Source organism: Amphiura filiformis, chromosome 2, assembly GCF_039555335.1.
Source record: "Amphiura filiformis chromosome 2, Afil_fr2py, whole genome shotgun sequence".
NCBI lineage: Eukaryota > Metazoa > Echinodermata > Ophiuroidea > Amphilepidida > Amphiuridae > Amphiura > Amphiura filiformis.
Genome location: NC_092629.1, coordinates 59,118,123 through 59,127,902, shown reverse-complemented (window position 1 = coordinate 59,127,902; position 9,780 = coordinate 59,118,123).

The window sequence follows — 9,780 nt, the reverse complement described above, 5'->3', positions numbered from 1 at the left end:
CTGTGTGAACGGCATTGTATATCAATACTTATAGGTTAATGAACGAGAATTACTTGTTGGGAGAGAAATTAGACAAAATAATGCACGCGCGCTGATGTTGATGCGTCTAATGCACGCAGCGCAAGTGCATTATTTTGTCTAATTTCTCGAGCAACAAGTAATACGAGTTCATTAACCTATTTCATACACGAGAAGAAAAAAACACGTGATATTTGCTGTTTTTATAATAAAATTATCACTTAAAATATTGGAAAATAGAACCAAATATGAATGCATCAACCCGCCCGAAAAATGAATCAAGCCTACGAGACGCGAACGCGCGCGAAAGCACTGCGCGTAGTACGCGGAGTGCAATTAGACACAATCAATGCATGGTTTGGATTTTTCTAACGCTTGCTCTGATTGGTTCTCGCTATCTAAGAGTGTATGATACGATGTTAATGTGTTTGCCAATAGCATCTGGTTGTAAATTGTTGGTGGTATCCCCAACAGCTTCTGTATATGAGTCAGAACTTGTCCTTTATCGCCCTGGTCTCCTTTTACCAATTGATGGAACATAAAGAATATAATTATATTCTACAGAGCTCCTCCACTGGCATACTCAAGATGTGTCCGAGGAAGCGAATTTGACGCGGCTTTATGTAGATTAATGAGAGACTGGGTATCCGTCATAGTATAGAAGCTATGCACCCATATTACCAAAACATAATTATTTGCTGACCGACGTAGTCGTAGGAGTCGTCATTTCATAGTGCAGTTGCACAGCAAACATGATTCGACCTTTGCAGTATTTAAACCTGGTTAACAGGAAACTACTCCATCAAAATCAATCGATAAAGTATAGTCTATCCTCCACATTGAATGGTGGACTGTACTTATGCCCAAATATGGCACTTGCCAATCAATAAATCACCCACTTGAAATCCCCTGACTCGCTGTTCTGACCAAAGTTATGGACAGATAAGGCTGAGTTCACATAGAAGTATACGGTATACGGTATTCGCTATACGAAATACGCTCATTCGATCAGGCTGAGTTCATATAGGAGTATACTATGTGAACTCAGCCTGATCGAATGAGCGTATTTCGTATAGCGAATAGCGAGTATGTCAGTTTACCCATTTTCTTCGTCTTATCAAATGCTTGTAACTTTACTTCTTGAGGTCACATTGCATTCAATGAGGTGTCATAATGTGCAGAATTAGATGTGCATCTATTTAAAAAAATGAATTTGCCCACATATGGTTTAGGTTTTTAAAATTTGGACGGTATACGCTGCACTAAAATCGAACACGCGCGATTCCCACTATACTATACTATACGCAGGTATACGGCCTTTTCGAATAGCTCTTATGTGACCCGGTACTATGAAATTACCTTGCTCGATTTAATCTATACGCGTGCACCTGCAAAACGTGCATCGTATACGCGAATATTATACTTCTATGCGATCGTAGCCTTATGTGACCCGTACCCGGTACTATGAAATTGCCTTGCTCGATTGAACTATATACGCCTCACAGTGTCATCGACCCTATATCTTCATGGCAGGAATCGCCATGGTAGGTTGAATCCACAACCACGATTAGCCATTTGGTTCAAACCTTTAAAGCTCTTTAAAACTAATAATTAGTCGAGGGACTTAACTAAGGCTACTCACAAAGCCGGGTAATTGATCTTGGTTGTGCGCGAATAAGCTAGTATACCTCATTGAGGTCAATGGTCATCGACTTGTATACTGCCTACAGTGAGTGCAGCTGTACTACACGCTGTAGTCTACGGAAGTAACTAAGGGCCATGCGTGTTGCTTTGTAACGCAAGAAGTCAGGATCTTGTGATCACAAATCCCGACTTCTTGTCTTCCTGACTTAGCCAGTTTGAAATAAAGAGAAAGTAAAGATATCAAAATAAAGAAATAGTTAAGACAACTCAGGATCTCAAGAACTCATGAAATCTGTTCAATTTTTACGGCGTTGGTATTTTAATTGTAAGCCCATCCACGCTAGTTATCTCGAGATCCTATTTTCTTGTCTTAAAGTCAGGAACTCGTGAACTCAAGCCACGCTTGAGTTCCTGACTTCCTGACTTCAAGTCAGGAACACAGGATCACGAGATCCTGACTTCATGACTTTAAAGTCAGGAACTCGTGAACTCAAGCCGCGCTTGTGTTCTTGAGTTCCTGACTTCCTGACTTTGAACTCAGGAACACAAGAACTCAAGCGCCGCTTGTGTTCACGACTTCCTGACTTTGAACTCAGGAACACAAGAACTCAAGCGCCGCTTGTGTTCACGACTTCCTGACTTTGAACTCAGGAACACAAGAACTCAAGCGCCGCTTGTGTTCACGACTTCCTGACTTTGAGAGAGAGCCTAAATGCATGCATTATAATATCAAATGATGGCGCCTAGCAACACACGTGCTAAAGTCAGGAAGTCGCGAACACAAGCCGTGCTTGAGTTCTTGTGTTCGTGACTTCCTGAGTTCAAAGTCAGGAAGTCGTGAACACAAGCGGCGCTTGCGTTCTTGTGTTCCTGAGTTCAAAGTCAGAAGTCGTGAACACAAGCGGCGCTTGAGTTCTTGTGTTCCTGAGTTCAAAGTCAGAAGTCGTGAACTCAAGCGGCGCTTGAGTTCTTGTGTTCCTGAGTTCAAAGTCAGGAACTCAGGAACTCAAGAACACAAGCGCGGCTTGAGTTCACGAGTTCCTGACTTTAAAGTCATGAAGTCAGGATCTCGTGATCCTGTGTTCCTGACTTGAAGTCAGGAAGTCAGGAAGTCAAGCGTGGCTTGAGTTCACGAGTTGTTGACTTTAAGTCAAGAAAATAGGATCTCGAGATAACTAAAGTGGATGGACTTACAATTAAACTACTAACGCCGTGAAAATTGAACAGATTTCATGAGTTCTTGAGATCCTGAGTTGTCTTAACTATTTCTTTATTTTGATATTTTTACTATCTCTTTATTTCAAACTGGCTAAGTCAGGAACACAAGAAGTCGGGATTTGTGATCACAAGATCCTGACTTCTTGCGTTACAAAGCGAACTCACGTGGCCCTTAGTTACTTCCGTAGTAGTCCATAGGACCAACGCAATATAAAATTGTCAGATTTTGAGTTCAAAGCGCACGGCCAATTTTCAAATCGCATTCTAGCGACTATCATATCTGTTCAAAACGTATTTTCAAGTGTATGAGACCACATCTGGTTTCTTGAGAAAAATTCATTTGCGGGAGATATTCATCAATTTCTAACCCAGTATTCGAAGATTTTCGTCTGATATCCAAATCGTGCATAGCAATTCACGTGTATCGATCCCGTGTATTCATTTTAATGTCTCTGCTCCACCAAATAATTATTAGCCAGGCGGTGTCGGTGTGCGCCTGCACCTGTAAAACGTGCACCGTATACCCGAATAGTATACTTCTATGTGAACGCAGCCTCAGGGAGCTGTTTTTGCTGTTATCTGTCATTTAAATATCAGGGAAGTACGAACATTTGCAGATGCCCCACCTACTCAGTTTTTAGCCTACATGTAATTATTATTATTATTCTTATACATTATTCCTGATTGACAGCAAGTACAAAAACTATCCGTCAAGTGGTTTAGCTTGAATACCCTTCGGAAGAGAGCGGTCTACAAGTGAGTGATGGTCACTAAAAGTTGCATTCGATTTACACAGGGAATTTTGCAGGCCATGCCGTGTGAATATTTCCAAATAATTATCTAAATTAGCTAACAATTTAGGACATGTTACAAAACTATATTTTCTAGAATTTCAGAGAGTACAAAAAATATTGGCCGGTTATTTTTCACTAGGAAATGCCCTATACCTCTAACATACACTGTTTGTAGAGGTCACACGTCAATGGTGAGAGCACTGTGTATCGTGTATAGGAAACTGAACAGTAACTGCAGTATGTGGGGTTGCTGCTTTAAGCACATGCAGAAGGAGAATCCAGAAGCCATCTTGTCTTGTTAGCTGCTTAAAAAGTGAATATACTATACTCTTTACACAAAACCTTGAAGCCATTTTGTCTAACTTAACATGCACCAATGGACACAAAAACAGAATTATTTGCTGACTGACGCAATACGTAGAGGCCGTCATTTGGGGTTACTGCTTCACATGCACAGTCATGCAAAGCTAAGAAGCCTTATATTGTAAGCCTGTATTGTATGCTGCCTCTATGGATTCTTCACATATGTGACCCGTTACAGCGAAAGGTACCTTATGTCGGCTGCTACAAGTGTCTCTTTTTCCCCAATGTTGGCAGAAAATATCAAACAATAATGACAATCTGAAGTGGCGGTCATTTCAAATCATCTACAAGTCAACGAGGTTCAGGAATGTCCTCTCATTGTTAGTGGGTGGCTAATACATACCTATACAAATACAATACAATGCTTTTGTAACCCACCACTCATGCCACTTGAACAGGGATTACCCATATCAAATAAAGACTAGAGCTGTATAACAAACAGTTCTATAGACAGGTACAAGCTTATTATCCTCTACAACAATAGGATTAATGATTGGTTTAGAATGCATTTGTTACTAGCAAAATAAGGCATATGTAGCTCCCGACTTAAGGTACCTTTTGCTGTAACGGGTCACATATTACAGAACTATGCATAACTTGCAGATCTGACACGAGCACCATTAAATACCGTGATTTTCATTTTGCTTTACCAGTACTTCACTGTTAAATAACCCAGGAAGCTCCAGGACCTATATGTGTGTTGCTACCATCACCAGTAATCCAGAACACAGATTCCATCTTCCTTATACGTGTTATAGGTCCGGGCGTTGCTCACACAGTCGCTTGATGTTGAGCATAATCCTGTAGCATGATGTGGCGAATGTATTTTATCTAATTTTCCATGTCACCAGATATTACCCAGTATTCACAGGATATAAAAGCACTGTTATATACAAGTAGTGTTTCTTGCCATGGGGATTGATGACGTCTCCAAAGGTGCTCTAAATTTCAAACAACAGTCCAAGCAAGTGCTTTTCCGCCTTGTTAGGTCACCCCGACTCACTGGTACTAAAAGTCATCATTGATCCCAGATATTTAAACTTGGATATGCTTGATTGGCTCCACACTTGAAGTGGTGGATGTGGATGTTGACATCCCCCATAACAGCACTCTTGGAATTGTTAGTACACCTATAGCATTGACTAATGGCTCTGAAATACCGTAGTGGCAGAATTGACTACATGACACTCCAGTCGATTGAATCAACGGCCTTCTTAAAGTCGATAAATGGGATAGTGGCGAGGAAGCTGATCGCTCTGGAAGGCTTCAATGATTCTTCTAAAAGATATGGATTTGCTGTGAGCAACATTTACTTGGGCGGAATCCGGCATGGTGTTTCCTTATTATTGGGATTTAAATGCTATCATGGTCTTGACTTCTCATCAACAATATCTTGTTGCATACTTCAGTGTGATCCTTCTGTAGTTAGTCGTGGGTCAGTGATCCGCTGCTGAGAAGAAGTAAGTGTTGTGAATATTTCAACACAGAATTTGTGTATGATTTTGGCCATAACTTCACCGCTACCTTGGAGTACTTCCGAGTTAATCGCACAATCCATCCCAGCTCTGGATGGCATCTCTCGTTTCCTCGAGACTGGGCAGCTCATGGGTATGTCCAGATCAGCAGGTAGTGGAAGATCTGATGTTTATAGTGATTCATTGTCAATGTTGAGCAAGGTGGAAAAGTACTCTCTCCACTCAGCAAGTCATCGCCTGTCACTTCACCTTTGGTTTAGGTCTTCTGTTCTTACCAGAGATGTTATGGTTTATTTTACAGGTGATCTTATAGTCAACATTTTTATCAGCTGCCATTAGATCATCCATCTGCTTTTGTCGCGAAACAAGTTCGTCGGATCTGTAAGACTCATTCAGGCTGATGTTGAGCCTTCTCCAAGACTCGACTGTCGGGTTCTTACAAGCAGGTACCTCTTCTTTGCTGAATCTCTGTCCTCTCGCAGCTATAGAGTCCTGTCGGACACCCAGCTGGGCATTCCACAGGGATTCCACTTCCCAACCACCTTCTCTGTCACATCTTCTACCATGTCTACAGCTTTCTAAGACAGATTATACCTCTCAGTTATTATGAGTCGAATAAACTAGTATAGATTCTGCATGAAACTAATCTGTTTTGTTTATGTCCGGGCATAAGGAACTCGGTGCAATAAAACCAATAGACCTTTTCGGGAAATCCCATAAGCCTTTGCGAGTACACCTGAAATGTCGTCATTTGACGTCACGCCGATCTGCTCCGATGCGCATATCGTTTAACAAACATATCGTTACTGCGCATTGCAAGTCGGCGTGACGTCAAATACGCTGGCGAAGTTACGTAATAATCGGATTAACTACCATAGCAATAGGTCAAAACAATTTTTGAATATACCGTGCTGCACTGATACGTTCACGCGGTACCTCTGCATTGAACCATATCATGCTGATCACTTGCACCTGTAAGATTAGTATCTTTGAAAAGACCAGTATTGTATTCAATCTATGATTGCAGACATACACAGGTGATTAGTTCAACCTGCTTGTAGTGCAGCGCGATATGTTCAAAATTGTTTTGACCTATTCGCAAAAGCTTATGGTATTTACCGATAAGGTAAATAAGGAACTCGATTTCAAAGACGGACGTAGAAATTCAGTTTTCTTTAATAATTTCTTGATATTTCTGAGAAAACTAATTTCAAGGTTTTTCCCCCGATTTAGGCCTATAATAATTTTTGAGCAGCATCAGAAAGAAAAATTTACAAATTGTTTTGATCCTCTACGGTTCTTCACAGTCTGTCCACATAGAAGTACAAACCAAATCTGTCATTTCGATTTGGATTTGGAAGATACCTTCTCTTAAATAACATTATTGCGAACCACCAGCATACATAACTCGATGTAGAGAGTCTTTCCTATTCAGAGGAAATATTGCAATTACACACCTTATTGCCTTTTAACAATAACCATTGACACTAGCCCATATCAGAGATGATGTAAGAAAAGGAGGGAGAACAGAATTATATCCTTGAGATAATCCCGTAGGTAATCCTGTTGCACTTATTCATAGTCCGTTATTCTCAAGTGGTGGGTTAACCAACAATTAACAATGAGAGGACATTCCTGAACCTCGTTGGGGATGATTTGAAGTGACCGCCAATTATGACCATTTGATATTTAATACCAGCAATGTGAAAAAAAAGAAGAAATAATGTAGTGCCAAAATAATGTACCCTTTTACGGAAGGAGCAAAGCTTAACAAGTTATAACTCCGCTTCTGCAGTACGAATGTCAGCGGCGAATGTCAGGTTATTATTTCCCAGTCTTTAAAAAAAATTGCAGGAAGAGGTGGGAGTCGATCTCGGTACCTCCCGGTTAAACAGCACTGTGCAAGACCACTAAGCCAACTAAATATCTGTTGTGAGATGTGTGACATTAATCTTTGATATTGCTTAATGGAACAAATCGCGGAATTAAATCAGTAATAAAAGAAGTAGATTCTTATATAGCGGTCAAATTGGATAAAAGGGGAAATATTTGTCCCTGCTCTAAAGAAAATATAGGTTAGAAAATTATCAAATAAATTTAAATTAAAAATTGAGATTTTATATTTATTTCTTTCACGAGGCGGCATTATCACAGACAAACACTGTATAAGCTAAAAGTCGACCCTCATCACTAGATGCTGTCATAGCTCAATGGTAGAGCATCAGACTGCTGATATCAATATCGTTGGTTCGAGTCCTGCTGCCAGCAATGGTTATATTTATGATTTTAATGCTACGTTAAAATTTGTTAATTTTTTTTCGCTTATTTATTTATTTATTTATTTGTTTGTTTGTTTTTGTTTATTTATGTACATAATTTTATTATTTGAAAGAGGTATTTGAGCAATTCAAAATTTTGATTTTATAATCCTATGGGGTCATTTTGAACCCCACCCCCTCCCAAATTGCCAAACGCACAACACCTATGAGTTTGCATCATGCATAATGATCAGTACGTCCATGTCATCATCATAAAAAATCCATTCTATGTATACCTGACGCCGGCAACTAGACTACTATAAAAAAAATAGTATCACATCTTTCTTGCTCAATCAAAATAATACTTGCAAATAGATCATAGTTTACTAATCTAATCCTGTAATATATAGATCTGTAATATCACCTGTAATATAGGTGATCATTGTTTACATGGTTTGTTATGGTTGGGATTAGTGTCCGATCTCTGTAATGTAATGTAAATGAAGCATATTGATATGCAGGAAGAATCGATCAGGGCGCTAGCTTTATTGTCCTATGAGATGTAGGGCCTAGTTCGAACTGTCCAAGCTGATTGTTCATTTAGTATCATAATCTATTAGGGAAAGATAAACACTATTCAAAATATCAAATAGATAAGAAGAAAGGGATTTAGAGATTTGTAATTGAGTCATGCATGATCATTTAACAGAAGGTTCTTTCCAAAACCCAAACGTAATGAGTGTGGCATCGGGGGTTGATGATTTGCGTCACACGGACTGTGTGTTAAAAACATGACGTGTAAAGAGCGTGGTGCGCCCGGCAATTACAAATCGCTTAGCAGTTGGCGCGCCAAAGAAGCATACACACGCATTGCACTGAAATAATTATTCTCATACCTCCAGTTTTCGAGGTCTACAGGGTATCCCAGAAAAAATTACCGAGTGAATAAAATTAAACGTAAGTCAAGAACTAGACATCAGAATCAAAAAATTAAAAATGTAGCGCATAGCCAATTTTACTTATACTGTGCATCACATACAGAAATTTTATTTGATTCCCTTGAGTGGGTGCGAAGAAATTAACAATTATATACATAATGCGCGTATCAATGCAGTTCATTCCAAGTGTGATCAACAGGCGTTTTTCTCACACTCGCTCACCGCTTCCTAAAGTTTGTGTATCTCATTAAATTTAGTCCACATTATCTATTTTATAACCCGACTGTGTTATGTTATTCATGCTTTCACTGAGATGAATAACATTTTGTCCGAAAACAACGTTGATTCCTGCAATTGGAAGCTTTCCAATTTTAATTCTTTAGGTGTGATGGTGCAATATGTTATATCTTAAATTTCCCAAGAACATTTGCGCCAAGAATGACGATGAGCAAGTGCTTACAGCTTTACGTGTGATTTTTGATACCATGCAAAATTAATGTTGAAGTTTTAAAAGATTTCAACTTTGCATTACAATTTCTTGGAAATATTCCAAAAACATTAATGTGTGTGAGAATTTTTTTTAAAGTCAGATTCTTTACGCAACATTTATAACAACATTAACGAAAAAGTCCAGAGCATCTTCTTACATGCAAGCTTTCATTCTCAATATCGTGCAGGTTTTCAAATTTGAACAAAACCTATTTTAATGTTTTGCAAGAAACAGATTATAACAAACAAAAAACCGAAAAGGATTTCACGGTACATTCATTGACAGTTAGCCACTGGTACGCATTGTGTTGAATGATCTTTCTTTCAAACTTGGAATGAAGTGAATTGACGCGTGCGTTATGTAATCGATCATTTCTTCGCAATCAGTCAACCAATTCAAGTGATATTAGCGTATAAGATGCAAAATAAGGTGCGCTACACACTGATTTTTAGATTTTTGGATTCTGGTGTCTATTACTCGACTTACGTCCAAATTCATTTGCCCGGTAATTTTTGTCTGGGACACCCTGTATTGACTTTGTTCTTCTATGTGGACAGACTGTAAAATTCCCTTTAACCTTTT